The sequence below is a fragment of the Plectrocnemia conspersa genome, unplaced genomic scaffold, assembly GCF_051122295.1.
Source record: "Plectrocnemia conspersa isolate PC_06_02 unplaced genomic scaffold, ASM5112229v1 ptg000003l, whole genome shotgun sequence".
Lineage (NCBI taxonomy): Eukaryota > Metazoa > Arthropoda > Insecta > Trichoptera > Polycentropodidae > Plectrocnemia > Plectrocnemia conspersa.
The window spans coordinates 8,860,041-8,879,840 of NW_028277167.1; the positions used below are offsets into that span (position 1 = coordinate 8,860,041).

The 19,800-nt window shown below is 30.8% G+C and overlaps 1 protein-coding gene and 1 long non-coding RNA gene across 6 annotated transcripts in view; one reads left to right on the forward strand and one right to left on the reverse strand.

The window, feature by feature from the left end:
• LOC148236541 (uncharacterized) overlaps positions 1-11,237 on the forward strand; it is an 82,464-nt gene extending 71,227 nt beyond the window's left edge. Inside the window, exon 2 of the long non-coding RNA XR_015809118.1 lies at positions 11,065-11,237. This is a non-coding gene — a long non-coding RNA (uncharacterized LOC148236541). The remainder of the gene's footprint in view (positions 1-11,064) is intronic.
• The window catches only part of tinc (transmembrane protein tincar), a 168,619-nt gene that overhangs the window by 117,358 nt on the left and 31,461 nt on the right, over positions 1-19,800 (reverse strand). The window lies entirely within an intron of this gene.

Consider the following 19,800-nt stretch of genomic DNA (forward strand, 5'->3'; position numbering starts at 1 on the left):
CCCAAGATGTTTATCTTGAAGCTAAATTGCGTTTTCTCGATCATTTTATAACCGGAGATTAGAAATGGGTGTTGTACGACAACAATCGTGGTTATTCAAAGGACAAATAGCAAAGCCTACCTTGAAACTCTGGCTCACTGTATTTTAAGTGTAAACTGGTTAAGCAATAAGCATATATTTTGATTAGATGGGTTGTTTGCACGTACAAGGAAGATTTTATTTCACCTACCTAATTCTATAGACCTTGATTCTTGACCACTACGATTTATTTTGATCGATGTACAGATGAAGTGAAAAGGCTATCGGAATATTTTAAATCAAAACCTCCAAATTTTATACTAATCGAATTAAAAAATTGACTGAGAGGTGAAAGAATAAAATTATATTTTACATCATTTAAATAAGAATAACCATTTAAAAGTGATTTTCTATTTTTATTAATAAAATGCCATTCATTTCAGGATTATATATGTTACATAAATAATAATTAAAATAATTCGTAGAGTCAAGAGTCAATTATAGATATTTATTATACCGGGAATTATTTCAGTTAAATCGTCAGTATGAAAAAACAGCATTAAATGTAGCGAATATGAATATAAAATCGAGGAGTAAATGGAATATAAATATAATGATACACCTATAATCAAAAATTAAAAATCAAATAGGGCTTGTTCATTAAATTGGTTATTTCCCTTAAAATAAAACTGTAATTGAGTTTAAAATAAGGAATAAGATAACTTTATAACGTGTTTCTTAATCTCGACCACACAAATCGTTGGTTGCAACTGAATCCCTGAAGACTTGTGACTTAAAGGAAGTTTATCATTTACCTTACAGTCTAGATTTATCTTCTCTTCTTAAAAGTTACGAGAAGGTTGGTTCGGAAATGATACTACAATTTAAAATTAAATTATTATGTATGAATCTGCCTTGTATTAAAATCATTGAAACAATAAATACAATTCTTAATTATTGTATTTTTTCATAGTATCAATATTTTTGAGCGTCCCCGGATATAAAATGGTATAAAACCCAGGAAAATCCCGGGTTTTCTTGACACAGAATCCCTAGTTGGAACCATTTTAATATCCATTAGTAACATAGTATCTTATAAATCTACTAATATTTTATTAAAAGCTGATTGCTATAATAATTTATAAATAAATGTTATTTACAAAATATTTTAAATATCAATACTATCAATATCATTTTAATAATAGTTTAATTAATTAATTAATTCTTTGCTTTTGTAATATATGATATAATTATTTGCTTTTGATATATTTTTACGTTATCTTAAAATTATTAAGGTAATTACAACTACTGCAAAAGTTAATGAATTATACATGTGACGATGCATGTGTCGATACTAGTTATAGCAGGTATTTAGTTTTGACTAAAAAGTTACGAGTTATTACGATTGATTACCAAAACTAAGACTGTATCTTTTGATATATTGCTCTGTTATTGTATTCATATGTGATTGATGCTACGATCCATAATTTTATTGTATTTTCTTTCCAGGCAGCATCAATCCCTGCTGTCTTAATAACAGTGAATAAGTCACGAGACAATAGTTTAATGTGTCAGGAATTGACTTAAAAGATTAATGTTTCTATTGTGCTTAATTTATGGCGTATTATCACTAGGATTCAAAACAGCAGCAGATGAAAATAAACCCACAAAAATTTAAAGAAGCTGGATAAAAAATAAATGAGGTAAAGTTTATCTTTTATATGTTTACTTTGTATCTAAGATACAGTTTTAATTTTAATGTATATTGTTATTTTTACACAAATAAGAAGACTGAAAATATGATCAAACCTATTAAAATTGACATATAAAACTAAATAAAATCTGAAGCGATCATATTTGATTTAGATTCATTGCCTGAACATGATCTAATATCCAAAGCATGCTACAACCACGTAGTTAACGTTTTATAGCTACTACATCCACCTGAATGAATACATATGTATCGTAAATATTTCATAACATGACACTTTCTCGTTTTGTCTCGTAAGACGTAGCTCTACTGTTTACTACGCCCATTATATGTACATACATAAACTTATAGCTACGTATTTGTGTGATCCCTATAACAAAGTGTGGAAGAGTAGTATAAGCAACTAGTGAACCCATCTTGTTTTATTAGAGACCGCAGATGCCGCAAGCCATTGGCAACAGCCCGACACAACCCTTTGTAACAGGCGTCGGCTTTCTTGTGTGTCTGCGTCGACAAATTTGATTAATTAAACGGGAGGGATGAAAACTTGCGAGAAGATGCAAAAACACCAGAAAGTCGGGGTATATGATATATATAGGTATATAAGGCACACACGGAGTATGAATTTAAATGAGCTGTACTAAGAGTTTTAAATTTTTAAGTTTTATTTAAGGATATGTCCATACAATTCATATCGGATTTGCAATATGTCTTTCATGAGCAAAATTGTCTCTTTCGATGGATTTGATATGTGTACACGAACTTTGCTTATGACGGGGTCAAAGTAATAACCGTGATATACGGACGAAGTGATCGCCGATATAGAAGCCTTCCGGGAAATCAACCCTTAGCCCTAGGGGAGGTCCGCGATACCGCGGGGGATGCCAAAGTAAACTAAACAACGTGATATATTCGACAGACGCATAAACAAATAAAAGATGCAACGTGCTACTGCAAAAGCAAATTTGATCTAAAGTAGAAATGTTTGCTCTGAACTACCCTTTGACTTCGCAGTATGCAGATAACGAATTTTATGCAATACTGTTCAGAGTAGATAAAAAGGCACGCTTCATTGCAATAATTTAAATCTGATTCGCTTTATGATAAACACTTGTATTTTTAAAAGTAAAATGATTGATTTATCCGCATAAAATATTGTAATAGTATAATTACTTAATTGTATGCTATAAAAATAAATTAAATTCAATATTTATGATTTATTTATATAATCGAAAAGCGATTGAAATTCATAGATCTTTAACATCAAATATCCTTAAAAACAGACCATTGAGGTTCCAAGTCTATAATTTCCGACCTTTTGATCGTACCCCGTCAGTCGTAAAAAGACCCACCCTTCAAACTCATATCGCTTTCATTAGCCATCCCAAATCCTTTCCACATTCGCACAATCACAAATCTCAAATATTTACCCTCTCGACAAAAGCATCGTCTCCGTGCGAATGCAACATCATCCTCTACGGGTTGACCTGGAAACACTTCTTCGGATGAAAAATGGGCAATTGCACGCGGACACGCCAGAACTTTTAGAGGGTTCTCTGTTTGCAGAGAGAGGGCCACCCTCCGCCAGCTGGCGTTGCGAGTAGCCATGGTTACGAAACTACCCTCGATGCCACCCCCGAAGCGAACAACCACCCGCGGATACCATGCGTGCAATCATGGACTCTGGCATTAGAACTCATTGTGCTCACGGCTCGGTGCTGTATGGTGTATGGTATATGGATATGGGAAGCCGGCAGGACCTCTTGCCCCTTCGCATATATTATTCTGGAGGGTACATAGGAGTGAAAGGCGGACTATGAAATTAGCCTTGTTGCAATTATGCGATTGTCGAAATTTGCACGTTCGAGTGTGCTGTTGCGTAATGCTGGTTCATGTTTTAAACATTGAAATCGATTGGATGGAGTTAAATTATTTTAAATAATGGATGTTGCAGGCTATGTGGGTATATATTATATTTATAAATCAAACTATACAATTTATTAGAAAATATCAATTGCTCTTGTGATTGTTTTAGACGCTTTTAAAAAAAGCAGACATAATAAAAAATATCTTGGAAAATGTTATTGCATCGGAGAGGTGTATTAATGGGATTTTAACCCAGCGTTTACTCCCCCCCACGTAGTTTTTTTTGTGGGCAATTAATTTAATAAATATTTAATTGGGATATTTTGTTTTAAAATATCATATTTTTTATTGATATAAAAGTTATATTACACGTAATAATATATAATTAAACTTCATTGACGAAAGCATTTTTGTCATATATTATTTAATGATTTAATATTATATCAAAAATAAAACATGGCACTACTGAAATTTTGGTCTTACTTTTAAACATCTATATATTTTAATTAGCGTTTCAAGGCTTTATCAAATGTATATATCAGTTCCAAATTAAACAATGCGTTAAATATAGTTTATATAAATACTTATCAAACACAGTAGTGATGAACTTAAAATGTAATAATATTAAAGGGCGTGTGTAATAATATTAAAGGTGCCTTTAATAAATATTATTTCAATAGTATTCTTATAATATATTATATGTCTTTATATATAAAGTGTAAAATAAATTAAATTTTAGGATCAAATAGCTAGTTTTTATGGTTTTGTGTGGAGATTAATATTTTTTTTAGTGGATCAAAGAAATATAAAATAAGTCCTAAAAAAATATGGGCACCATTTAGGTACGGATTATATATTTAAATAAACCTAATCTACGAATGAAATAATTGTTATTGTTATATAGTAAATAGCAATATACAGGTGAACATCCCCATGAAATATTTTAGTCTACCCTTAGGTGTGGTCACGGTCGGTAAACACCATTAATTTCCGAGTGCATACAGTCAAATCCGGTAATTACGCTTACATCCTAATCCTAAAAGGTCAAATACGGCACAAGCTAGGATCCTCTGAAATCTGCTTAGCTTACGACGTATTAATTAATGCCACCTCCTAATCCAATACTGGACTCCTGGGGTAGGACAATGAGTACCACGTGTCCTATTACAGTGGGCAATTAGTAAAGACGCCCTTCACATGATGTAACGACTTTATGGGGAACGAAATATTTTATTTTATGGACAATTGTAATTTATCGTGTATTGTATTGTTTATTTGCATAATGTATACACAAGCTTTAGAATACATAGCGCGCGTTACACGTGTCGCTCGCACAATTGTCCATACGTGACTGGACTACTGAGTGTTTGCTAGCTTGTGAAGTTTTTTTATTCTTCATACGTGTGAATGTAGGACAGTTATAGTTAACTTATTATTAAGTTAAAAGTAACATATCAAATGAAATTCTGCTTCGTTATATATGATACTTATGTCATATATAATATATCAGTTGTATAATACTAACTAATCTAATTAATGTAGATGTCTTCCGGAATAGTAATGAGGAGCTGCTCCTATATGCCATATTATATATTTAATCATACATAATATTGTGCTAAATACCAAACAATCGTATTGTGTTCGAGAAGTGAATCAAATCAGTGCCACCCTCATTATAACCCACCCTTCGCTGAAATGGCAGAAATGTTAACTCGTAGCGATGTAACGCCGGGAGTTTTCGTTTAAAACGGCTCCTATGGGATACAAACTTAAGACCATTAGCCAAATGTCTTTAGTAATTTCAGCGAATAGGTGGTAAAAGAGGGACGCTTAATAAATTTTAATCCAGCGTTTAATTCGCACACACAAAAGCAGTATTTTCAAAGAAGTCATAAATACATCCCATGTATCCCATTTTCAGTTAATGCCCCAACAGGAAAAAACCCAAAAAAGTATCCTAATTGAAAATAACTCAGCTTGAGTTTGGTGTTAATTACCTGCGCAAACACGAGGAGGTATAAGCACGCAATATATGTTTTCTAACATTTTTTTATGGTGGGAAAAATTGCGCGGTTTGGCCCAGCAACGCCATGGGGGGCGAACGGGTTATCGCTCAGTGTGTCGGTGTCAAGATTAATTCGAAAAGAGTTCAAACGGTTAGTTTGTTAGGGGGATGCGTTCTGAGGCGACGCACTATGCGCGATAAGGGTTAAAGTTTCACTAACTCTGACATTGAGTTTAATTGCATTTTTATCTCTTGATGGTGTAACGAGGGTATATTAAATTCATTTTATTAGAAGACTATATATTTCAACAAATGTAGATAAGATAAAAATAAAATACCTTTTAAAAAGAAGTACGTAATTTAAAATAAAGTACTTAATTATTTTAAAAGGCCGATTCATTTTTGAAGTTAGTTCATTGACTACTCATATTTCCCATAAGTATGCGAAAATAATCACTTTTTGGATTTACGTTTATATTATTTTTAAGTAGCTATTAGTCAATTGCCCGACAGTTTTCGTAGTGAAATATTTATAAAAATATAAATATTAACCCTAATCCTTCAAAATTTAGTTTTAATAATTTTATATCATTGTGTATTTGCCAATTAGGTTATCGACAAGACAAATTTTAGTCTGTTGGTTATAAAAAATCATCAGTTCAAAGACTTTTTAGCGTCAAAATGTCCGCAATAAATCAAGTAAAAATAATTACCTTTGTTAAAGATCAAATGATACTTTGTAAAAATTGTAAACTGTGAATTTTACATTTGATAAAGATATAAATGTTAACAACCCATATATGTGTCTTATGAAAGCTTTAACCTGCCAAAAAAACGTTATTGATCGAAGAAATGACAACAAGTATGAAAAGGGCCAATTGACACCACAAAAGGTGGATTGTTTTGGATTAAAAAGGAGCAAAAAAATAAATACCGGTTGAATGGTGAATTAGGTTTTTCGTCAAGGTAGCGAAATATATTGCAAAAAAAGCCTCCAGCCAACTGTGTGAAATCTTGGGTAGTGCTTCTTATATTCCAGAATGAAAGGTATCCAACTTTATCGACGTAACAGTGAATTTTTAATCATCCTTTCGATGGAAGAGTAAGTAGGTTTAAATTCAGATCCTGTAAAAATTAGTAAAAAATATTTATAAAGATAAGATAAAAATTAAAATAAAATAAATATTTTATTAAATTATTTTAGAAAAATGTGAAATAAAATATAAGATGGTCCTGGAAAGGGTCAGTAATTACTACAATATCTATGTATTATAATTAAGAAAAAAATGTTTCACACAACCCAACGAGTAAAGAAGCTTATGTCACAAATTAGATCACGAACTTGTTGAATTGTTGATAAATTAAAGGGTTCTAAAATAGTAATAATATTTTACGTAATTAGTGATACTTTACAAAAAAATTGAATGATTTTTATTTTTTAAAGAATAATTAAAAAAATATTAAAGAATGACTAAAATTTACTGTTTTATCATAGATTTTAATGTAAATTGCTACAACAAACCTTTTTATGTAAATTGCTACAACAAACAATTAAAAATATTTTTAACAAACTTGCTTTAACAAATAAAAATTTTAAAGTTATTAAAAATATTGCATATTTTATTTATAAGATTAGGATTTTTTGCATGTATGTATAATATATACATATATACAATAACACAATGAACAATCCTAATATTTGATTCAATAATTAAAACATTTTGCATACCATCCTAACTTCTGTGTGGAAATATTTGACAAATGATCTTTGAATTATAAGAGGTGTTTAATTTCATGGGCTCGAGACTCAATTAAGAAGTTTGGGTCTGAAACTTTGAACTTAGAATAGGAACTTAATTCAATAGTGAGAATTTCAATTTAGTATTAAATGACCATTCAACAATATTTAATAATGCATTTTTATACAGTGTTTTTATATATTTTAATCATGTATTTTTTGTAGATTATTTATTAAGATATTATTAAGCAATTTATATTTAAAAGTACAACCCAACACAATATCTATCTTGAGCATTTTTTACTACGTATTTTTGAAATAGTCGATTTTATTTATAATTTTTATAATTTCGTAAAAACTATATAAACATATTAAAAAATAATTTCTACTGCTCAAAAAGTCAAATTTTTACTATAAAAAAATATTTTTTACAATATTTATTATTATTATATAGGGATAATATAATATATATTTTTAATAACAAGCCATCTTTATATATATCTTAATAATAATATTAAAATATATATCCATATATGAATATATTTATAAGATAAGTTAACGATTCAGACTACTTTTATTTGTATTATTAAAAAAAATAACTGCAAAGAATCTTTAAATCGTATTTATAACACTAATAAATTTCACTTCAAGTTTGCAGACACTCGTAAACACTTTTAAACTATAATATTTATGAACTTTCACTGAAGTATCTTTATGTGAATCGCTTTTTAAATATAAAAAATGAGCGCATAATTCATAATAAAGAAAAGTTGAAAGATTGCAAATAAAAATAAATTAAAAAGACTTTACGTCTGAAGCTTTTGACCTTACGTAAATAAATAGTTTTACGGTAATCTTTTACTTTAAATAATAAAGAAAGATAGGATTTTATCTAGGTTTTTAGATTAGGCTTTCATTTTTTCAGTTCATTCATTCCACGTATTAGAGAGACGCGATGCCAAAAAATATGAAACGTGCCGAAAATGACAACGACCCCGGATTTTTAATCCACGTCAGCAATCTAGTTAATTGAATTTGGATTTGTATCGGGTGTTAGGAATGGAATTTTATGCATAACATCTGCTCTGCTTAGCAATAGGCAGGTGTGCGGCTATTTTGAGAGCTGCCAGATTGATTAGGTTTGGTGGCTGATTAATAGGCTTTAGAAAGATCACCTGCCTTGTCTCCTGGCGGCTGTTTAGACTAGGCGATTCTGTTGATCCATCTGTCTTCGCTAAAGACTGATAAAATTGATACGTGTAATATTATAGGTTTACTGCAAATAAGAATGTCGACAGGTTTTATTTAATTTACATTTACATCATATTTATGGATATGTAATTGATTTTTTAACATTTGAGCATCTGTTGAAAATAATTACAAGACATGTCCCGTATGTGTTTATTATAAACGTCCTTTTAATTTATTTTCAAATAATTGTAGTGTCATTACATTAAATCAGAAATGATTATAGAAAAAAACTAAGATAATGATTGTTTTTTTTTGCAATTAGTAAATTGTTTTTAACGTATTTTAAATTGGGAGTTTGAAAATTGAGAATGATTGTCGGAAGTATTTACAAATTCTTTATATAATATATATATATTTTGAAGATAAGAGAGTGAAAGATTTATTTTAAGATGGACAGACTAAATTAAGAATGCTATTGTAAAAGCCAATCGATAATTATCAACGAATCCTATATAAATATGTAGTAGTAATCCCATATTTTTTCTTATCCAAATTCCTTATCTCTATCGCATCAATCCGCTTGCAGCGCTCATTTTTCGTAATATTTCTATAATGGAAGATCTTTCATCCTTTGGACAGCATCCGACAACGTCTGCAGCCCTTTGAGGAATGCCCTTTGTGCCCGGGTCTCGTATTACGAGCCCATCTAGACGCCAAAGGTGAAAACACCCCTCTTTGAGGGTTGCTCTCGAATGCGTTAGAACCATACCAAGAATTCAAAGAATCGCTCGAAAATTTCGGATTTGCATCTGGGTCAGAGGCGTTTCGATTTTTTCCGTTATGAAAATGGCAATGATAAGGTATTTTGTTCGTGGTTATCTGTTTTTGATGCGAGGTAGTTCTCGTTTAAATTGCAACACGTTCAAAATTTAACTCGTGTGTTTTTAGTCACGTCCTGTTTGCACAACGCTTGTTATCACTATCGACGTTGTTTCAGCATTTTTTGAAAATTATATAAAATGTTGTGCTTGCGTTTATATAAAACTACAATAAATTATACTGTGAATTTGACATGAAATTTGTGTACACGTTTTATAAATATTTTTATGTAAAAGACTTGTTTTTTTATATTGTATTATCGACGAATCCAATAACTTTTATATAAGATACCGGAGAAACGCGTAGATTATTTTATGTTAAAGTGATTTTTTTTGCATTAGTATGTCATGTGCATGTCAATTATTGACAACGCATTTTATCATTCTCGGTAATTTCTATATTTTGAAAATAATAGAAAAAATAATTTATATTAAATTTTGCGTGCAATTAAGTGATGCAAGTGCCAGTCCAAACTAATAATTTATGAATGGTAATAATTTACAAGATATTTTAATTTGTAAAGCCTCCTCGGTTGCACGTTAGCCTCGGTTATGTAAAGACACACCCAATATTATGAAGTCGATCACGGTAAGCAAATGTCGATCACGGTAAAATCTACAATAATAGCATATTTTAAATTCTAAGGATAGCGCGAAAAGTGAGGTTTATTGGTTCTGCTATTCGATTTTTTTTAAATATCGCGAAACAGGAATTCTAGAGAGGGTGCAATGGGGTGGTCGGAAACGTATGACGTCTGCTTGAGAAGACCGCAAAATAAGGAATATCATAAAAAAAATCGATTCAAAACTGCTGCTAAAATACAAACAGAATTAATATACTTCGAACTCGCATATTTCGAGACGGACAGTAAAGCTGGATTTAAAGCGCGAAACCCAGCAAAAAAACACTATTTACTGAGAAAATAAAAAAGAATCGCCTTGAATGAGCAAAAGCTCATCGCCATTGGACTGTCGAAGATCGGAGAAGAGTGGCTTTCTCAGACAAATCCAAATTTAATCTGTTTGGATCAGATGGTAAGCGACTGTGCGCCGTAGAAAAAGCGAAAGATTACATCCCTTATGCATTAATCGATTCATCAAGCACTCACCCTATGTTATGATCTAGGAGTGCATGAATGCAAAAAATATATAAATTGATTGTATAAATCGACTTTATTCCACCCCTTGAAGAACTTTCTCAACATACTACTGAACACATTTTGCAATACGATTCTGCGCCATGCCATCGAGCTCGTTCTGTCAGTCTAATTATAATTTTTACATTCAAACTTTCACTAAATTAATCCTCTATCTATAGATTACACAATTCAAGGAGTTAATAAGGATCACATCATTAGCATGGCCAGGAAACAGCCCCACCTGAACCAAATTGAAAATTTATAGGCAATCATAAAACAACAATTAAGAAAAAAGCTTTCAAAAACCGAGCTGAAAAACCATATCATGGAAGTGTGAGAAGAGCAGATCGATTTTAAAATAATTAAAAATCTGTATTTATTGATGCCAGGCAAAATACAAAAAAATATTAAATTTAAAGATGCAATTATATCAAAATAATTTTGTTAAGTGTTTTATTTACAAGCTTCTAGTTTTTAAATGCCCTTGATATTGCTTTCTATGAATAGAACAAAAAAAGGTCGCGCGCACGTGTTGAGTTGGAGGCTCGCCATAATGCACTTGCTGGGACGACGAAAAAAATACACCATTCCCAGAATCGACTCGCTTATACATTTCTAATTTTACAATACCCGCATTTTTAAAAGTATTAATGGAAAACGAAAGTTAACAAATATAATTATCTATTTTAAATTCATAAACGTGTAAAAAATGCATCAAAGTTGATAAAATAATCAAAATACGTATAATCTGTCGTTCACCAAAACGGTGACAACTTCTCTCGATGCCGGAATTCAAGTAGACGTCGTGTATACAGATTTTGAGAAAGCCTTTGACAAAGTTTGTCATACGTTATTATTAAAAAAATTGTCGAACCTCGGTTGCTCAGATAATTTAACTCGGTTATTTTCGAGTTATTTGAGCAATCGTAGACAGTTTGTAACCTATGGTGGCCGATTGTCAAAAGAATATTTTACCCCTTCGGGGGTTCCTCAAGGATCCAATCTGGGACCTCTGCTTTTTGTGTTATTTATTAATGACATAAATACAGCAATTAAAAATTCAAGTTTTCTTCTGTACGCAGATGATTTAAAATTATATAAATGCATTCGATCTGTTGCGGACTCCTTCTCTCTACAAAGTGATTTAGACTCTCTGTGGAGATGGGCTTCCGTTAACCGTCTGCCCTTTAGTGTCGGAAAGTACCATACTGTGTCATTTTCTCGATCCCGTTCGCCATCAGCTTATTTCTACCATCTCGGTGGTAACATTTTGACTAGAGAAACTTCCATTAAAGATCTCGGAATCACTTTCGAGAGCAAATGGAGGTCTCTCTACACATACACGACGTCTGTGATAAATCTTCCAAGATGCTCGGCTTTGTTATGAGGAATGCCTTTCACTTTGACGATCCGTCAGTTATTCGCATCCTCTATGACACCTTAGTTCGTAGCATTCTTGAATCGGGATCTATAATTTGGAATCCCCGAATAGCCAAATATTCCCTTTTAGTGGAAAAAATTCAAAAAAGGTATTTAAGATACCTTTACAAAAGGACATTTGGTTATTATCCGTACTTATATCCCAGCGCCTTTCTTTTAGGAGCGTTGGGATATGATTCGCTGATTTCTCGCAGAAAGCTGTATGTCGCTAAGCATTTTTTTAAATTATTAAAAGGTGCTGTCGACAATCTAGCTATTCTCGAGGAATTCCAGTTTTGGGTTCCGGAACATTTTCGAGAATCACGATCGAGACCTCTTTTGATGGCCGTTAGGGCTAGGACATCCGCACTTGCCGACTCGCCTATAGCTGTGGCCATCCGGCTCCTTAATACGCTGGCATTACATATCGACTTATTTAATGTTAGCTACGAGGATCTGATCCAGTTTATATCATTTAATTTTAATATTTTATAATTTTTTGTTATGTTTATTATTTTTAAGTATGTTCTATTTATGTATATATACGTTTTTTATGTTTTATAAATTTAAAATTTGTTTTCGACCATCGTGGCGCATTGGGGTAACCTGTTAGGCCACGATGATCTTAATTTAATCTAAAAAAATAAAAAATAAAAAAATAAAAATAAGAACTGCCATGTCAACTTTCAATTAGCCACAGCTGTATATCAGATAAAGAAAAATACATTGATATCACACGTCGTAAAGTGTTGATATATACGGATATCCTAGAAAGGCCAATAAAAATATTTCTCTCCATGACAATCTACGCGAGAATAGACAACGGAAGTTACGTTTTTGTGATAAAGGGTATTTCCTGCCCATCTGGATTCAGAGAATGTCACAAGCAACCAGACTTGAATCGATAATGAGATAATAGAGAGTTTAATACTATTTTGATGACAATAGTCAAGACGCATTAAAACAACAGAGTGTGACAGAAGTATGTATTTCCCGGTGAGTATCGATCCGAGCGCTCAATAGCAAAATGAGTTATGGTCTATGTGTGTATAGTGATAATTTAGGTTTGTAAATTAATATTCCGCGCGCGGCTAATGGCGTGGAATTCGGCCGTGTACCCTAAGAACGAACAAGAACTCAACTGGTTGAACAATGGAAACAATTTTGAAATTAATATTCGGGTTCAGCGTAGATGGTAATTCGTTTTGAATATGTATGCGTGTACATCTGTCAAAACTGTCAAATTGAATTCGTGTATCATGCGCGTCAGTTATCGTTATATCGATATTAATACTATTGCTAAGATTAAAATTAACTACAATTGTGTCACTGATTTTTAAAAATATATTTCGTCAGGTTCTGATTTATAATATTGCCATTTTTTGGTTTACTACTATTAAATGTAGTAATAATAAATTTTATGTTGTATGAATAAAACCTTATCGATACAATGTATTTTTCAACTGCTATAAAATATGATTCAATACTGAGAGCGTTATTCGTGATCACCGCATAAATGTTATAACATAACACTTTTATATAACATCTCAATAAATTACTGAAGTGGAAACAGCGCATAAAATATTAAAGCTATATACATTTTTATTAAATTTCTCTTAAATTCCAAGAGGCTAATCGGACGATTTTCTCAGACACAGTCAAATTTCCTCTACCGTGAAAATCGCTCAAAACGCCGTTAAGCCCGACGCCGAATTACATCATAGAATATTACAAATGAGCGAGAGAAGCGCGTATATTCGTTTTAGGGACGAATCGAAAAGGGAGGCTGCGAAACGTTTAAATTATTCAATAGAAATCTCGGCTTGCGACATTAATGCAAATTCCGTTTGCTCTTTGCGCTTCTTTTTATACGCGCGGAAACCCCTTGGCCTCAGGGGTTCGAAATGCGATAAAGCGTGGAGTTGAGGAACCCTTTTCAATAATTTACTTCATTCGCGGATCGAACAAGTGGCGAAAACTCCCCTAATTAAAAATCGCAATGCATAATTGGCGACATTTAAGAGCGGTCTCGGGCGAAACTCGTTTCGGCGCTAAAAGTTTCGCTCTTAAAACTTTTAGGCGAAATTACGTAAAACACTGATAATAAGCCTTAAATATATGTTTGCGTATATTGGGCAATTTTTTTTTGGTTGGTCAACGATCGGAAGCAGCGCGTGCTTCAATTAAAAATAACCTTTTAAGGCATCGTGCATAAAGCCGTCAATTATGTTTCGATGAACCCTGCGGTTTTATAGCGCTGTTTTAAATAATTCTGACATGATTTTATTTGGGTTTAATGTAAATATAGAACGCGATCGTTAATTACTATGATTAATATACGGCTTCGGTGCATATGAAATGTCTGATTTATGTAAGAAAACCGCACTTAACTTACTTTAAAAACTTGTAAAAATAAAAATAATATAATACTTTGTGTTGCCGATACTACTTATATAATATATAAGAAGCACAATAAGTTAGTCATAATAAAAATATTAATTTATTTTAACTGGTGCAATACTAGTTTTAAATAATTAACTTACTCAAATCAAGATAAATGGTAATTCCTGATATATTTTGGAGAATGAAAAGCGTATAATCAGAGCTCAAAGATTAAATAAAAAATAACTAGAAACCGTTGATCTTAAATTATTTAAGTATAATAAAAACATGGTTACATAAGCATGTACTTTAAATAAATTAATAATTTATATAAATAGATAAATAGAAGAATAGTAAAAAATGTGTTAAGTATAAATAAAAAAAAAGTATTGCCCCTCATTAATTTATTGTGCTACGATATTGAATTTTCCTAATGAATTACATAAATAAATGTTAATAAGAATAGCTTATAAAATATAAATTTACAAGTTGTATAAGTATGATTGAAAGATTAGAGTCGCCGGATAATCGAGAAATATTAAAGATAAATGTTTTAGTATTTATATGTATGTAAAATAGAAGATAAGCAATAAAAATGTACATATATTTAATACTAGAAATAGAGATCATTTAAGGGTTGATAGCTATATATGTTAAGATATGTTACGGAAGTGTGAATTTATATATTCCTAGAACAATTCGCAGAAATTAACGTTTCATGTAATAAAGAAGCACCTTCGTTTTTCTATTCTATTCATATTATGTGTATGTTTTGTTTGTTCTATTAGTATGCAAGAATAGCTGGATGTTCAAAACTATTTGAGATAAATATTTTAGTATTTATATATTAATTAAAATATAATATTACAAATAGAGTATTTTATAAAAAAATAATGATGTACAGATATAGATATAATACTTGAAACAGCGATAATTAAAGGGTAGATAGATTTAAAAAAAAATGAGAACGACTAAGAGAATATTTTACGAAAGAGAGAATTTATATAATATTATGACAATCCGCAGAAATATAAAATAGCGGCTTTTAATAATGAATTAAGCTGTATTCATTATTAATTATTCTTAATTAAAAAAAAACAGATTTGTACATTAAAAACTGTATTGTTATATACTTTATCTTTAATATGCTTATGTTATATTTTACATGTTGCATTAGCTAAATAAATTAATAAATTAAAAAATAATAAATAAAATCACAATTCCCCGAATCACTAACATCTTAGGGGTACCCAAAATAAATTGCAATATTTATAAATTATTATTATAATTTTTGGTTAAATTAAATCTAACTAACAATTGAGGAATTGTTGCAGAAACTCTATGATCCACAGAACAGATAATTTTAAAGCGCATCGGCAAATGTAAAAAACAGTAATTTGGACCCTACATTAACCCTTTGAGTAGTACGATAATTTATACGCATTTGGTATTTTTTTAGTATACACCTGGTAGTGAATTATTTTACGTATTTTTCCATAATTATTTCTGTTTAATAATTTACATTGCATTTATTGTAAATTGCAGAAAAAAATATTTTATTGCTTCGATTTATCTTACAACTTCTTTGTAACAGTTTAAAAATGTATTTTAAGAACACATTTCTATAATTAAATTTCGTTAATTTATTTAACCTGATTTTTCTATATATTAATCGGTTTTTGTAGAATTTTTATATATCAATTCAGATGCTCCCAATATAAAATTAATATAAAATGTGTATTTATTTCGTACCCATTAATTTATTGCTTTTATTTTCTATAGAAATCATTTACATTAAAGCAATTAAAAAAAAAATATGTTTTTTTTTTAGTTATATATGTAAATGTACAACTATTAAGGGTACCCTTAAAAACAGAGAAAGGTCGATCGCCGTACATGTAGGGCGATACCACTTAAAGAGTTAAATAGAGAAAATAATGCCTTAAAATTTTTTATATTATATTATTTTGTCATTAGGAGAAACACGGGCAATTCATTGTTGTCAAAACAAAGAATTCGTCCCTTTTTACATCAAATTTTAAAAAAAGATGAGAAATAGGATCTTCGCTGTCTAATTAATTTGTATAATAAGTCGGAAACAATGAGAACTTCATATCAACCTCCAAGCCCGGATTAACACTTTGTGTATTTGGTCGAAAGCACGCGTAATAATTAATTAGGAATTATTAAAACCAGAAACTAAAGAGTAAACTATTTAATCTATTTAATAGAAAATAAATAATTCTTCATCACATCAATACACCCCACTAAAAATCTGGGCTTCACCCAATTACTACCTTTTTAGGTCCAAAAAGCACGAGAAAAATCGAAATGTGGTCGAAGTGAAAAATCACTTGAACGAGTATTTTCAGAATTATATTTCAAAAATTGGACTGAAGAGCTGCAAACAGATGGAAAGTAGTTTTATATAATGACGGAAACTATATTTTATAGTAACGTATAAATAATTAGGAAATACATATTTTATTATTATTTATAAAATTTGCAATTTTTTTCTGCTATCCTTAACAAAATTAAATCCCAATCTTACTTCAGTGAAAAATAGCTGCACGTGCATTTGTATGGTTTAAAATATTTGATTATTATTTGGTAGATGAGGCTATGCTTCAATATCATAAAATTTTATGAAAAAATAATCAGTGTAATGTAAATGTAAAATCAAATATTCTAGAATAGATAAGACATCTTTTAAACTACTAATAAATAGATAAGAGATCCTTTAAAAAACTAATCCTATCATAATTGCTTGTTCCTAAACGATAAATATTAATATATACAACTACTTAGAAATACTATATTTATTTTTTATATGCTTCTTAATAAAAAATATTTTCTATACATATGCCAATAATAAATCAGAACAGCAAGAAACTATATTAAATAAATTAATATATTTTTTTACTGTATCGAATATTTATTATTTTTTATTAATACTTATAAACTGATGTTTTCTTTATGTATATAATTGATTGATTTAAAATAAGTTATCATTGTTTTTTATCCGAGATTAATGCAATACGTTCAGTGAAACATGTGTTTAATGCAGATATGGACATTGCACATGCACACGTTTGTCGTGTCCGGGACCAAAGGGTTGATATTAAAAATGATCATAAATTACACCAAAGAGTTTGAATATTCATGATGAGCTTGGCACGCGATACAAGCGTGTCTTATGTAAATAAACGTGATAAAGCGAAATCGCATAATATTTACACAAGTCGCGGTAAACGCGGAATCTTTTTTTTAAACGGATTTTAAGGATGAAAGCTCCTCGGTTAAAGCTTGCGTCTCAGAAAAGCTCCCGAGCAAAAATCCGTTTGAATAATTTTTTGCTTAAAAAGTTACACGGGTTCAAGGTTAAATGGGTTAATTCAAGTATATTTTTACCAATGATAAAAAAATCATGCATTGACAACTAATGTCTTTTGATAACATTATAGAAGTTTTGGGGCTTAAACTTGTCCTGATTGGTGAGAATCAAATTTTTTTTTATAATATTATTCAATTGTATGTAAACTGAAATATATAAAAAACTTTGGAAAATATTAATCAAAACTTCTAAAACCTAGAATACAAATATATATTATACTATTTAAAAAAATAATAATTCCTTATCAAATTGTATCACAAGTTGTTTGAATGGCTATCATTAAAAACCAAAAATGGTTTGACACAATAATATGTACTTCTTAAACTTGATCCAATATACCTTGTTATGCACCAAATATGGCTACCAGTAAATGCCATTTCTGTCTGTTCAATGGCGTTTTACTGACAAAAATTAATTTGTATTCGCAGTACTCGATTCACCTTGGTACTTCATCTCAAAATCTGTGTCACAGTCGAGCCGGCGCCGAAGAAACACCTGCCGGCTGTAAACAATCTTTTCGGCCAGGATTGTTTGTATAATAACGTGTACGTACCGCTCGTTTGTGGCTTCGATGGGATACCTGTATTTTTTATACCTTCTTAAACTACCTGTTTGGCAGGCGGCTGCACACCAGGCTAACTTTACTCTGGTGAATCTGCAAGTTTTCGCTTGATGGCCATCTTTAACCAAAAATGAATCGTCTCAATACGGACAAACAAGAGTACTTTATAACTAAGAGCTGTTTTATGATAATGCCATATATATATAATATGTACATATACAACTCAATATATAAAATCAAAATAATATACTAATTTTAAATCTGCTTTTAACTATCGATTTTTTATTTGAATATTTCTAGCAGCAATTTTATTATAAACTAGTTTCACAAACAATATGTTTGGTGTAAGTAAATACAGTATAATAGATTTAGAAAGCTTGAATTTAAAAATAGGTCCACATACATTTTATTCACAGCTTCATTTTATCCAACAACATTGATCATTGACATTGTTTTTTGTTGAATTAGCTTTATATATCAGAAGATTTTGGAAGCTCCGCTCGTGACATTTCAACAAACAATTAAACATGGAAGAAGCCTTCATCTTTCAAGTATCACACCTATCACATTCAGCTACTATCTTTGTAATCTATGTGTTGTCATGGTAAAGCTAATGTACAAATGCGTTTATAATAAAAGCATCATATTTTGCATAAATCAACTAATAGATTTTTTATAGAATTAATCGCGGTAGTTTCATTGCGAGTTTTTAGTGCGATTATATATTAGTTTAGATGCTTCTCAATAGAAGTCACTATAAGGTGTGTTGATTTTATTTCCGTCTCACAGTAACGGTACAATTTACCGCAAATTGGAATAAGGACTCTTTCGCTTTTAAACTTAATGACGCGCCCGGCAAGTTCCAATTAGAAGGACATTCTTAATCGCGGGATAAATGTCCTCGTACGAAAATGCGGAACGAAACTAACCGCAAGCACTTAAGCTTATTACCAGGGCTGGCTGAAGGGGAGGGGCTCCCGCAATTCCACGGGGCAACCCAGGGGGACAGAAAGGGGACGTAATAAGCGAAATAATGAAAATTCTCCAAAGCTCGACGCCGAGGGACGAAAAGCTCTCCGATCGAGCTATCGCGGGCGCTGACTACACATAACCACATTTCTAGCAAGTCATAGTCGCAAGGAATCGGTTTCAACCAAAATCTGTTAAAACGATCTAAATATATTAAATTTATTTATATATGTATGTGTATTTAGCTGTGCTTGAAACTGAACACGTCTAGTTTCAACGACGAAATTAATTACGTCAACCCCACATTAATCTCAGTCAGCTATGGCGGTTTCCTTCTTTTCATGCTTCTCATACACATCCCTCTTTCTTCGTTTCTAATTGCTTTCTTACTATATTATATTACGTGTAATATGTGGCATTCATATCAAATCTGAGAGGAAATATCGGTTTGATATGATTGAAATATATTATAAAGCGCTCTCATAGATATCTCCTGCCATTAATATAATATACAAAATCTGTTTAAAA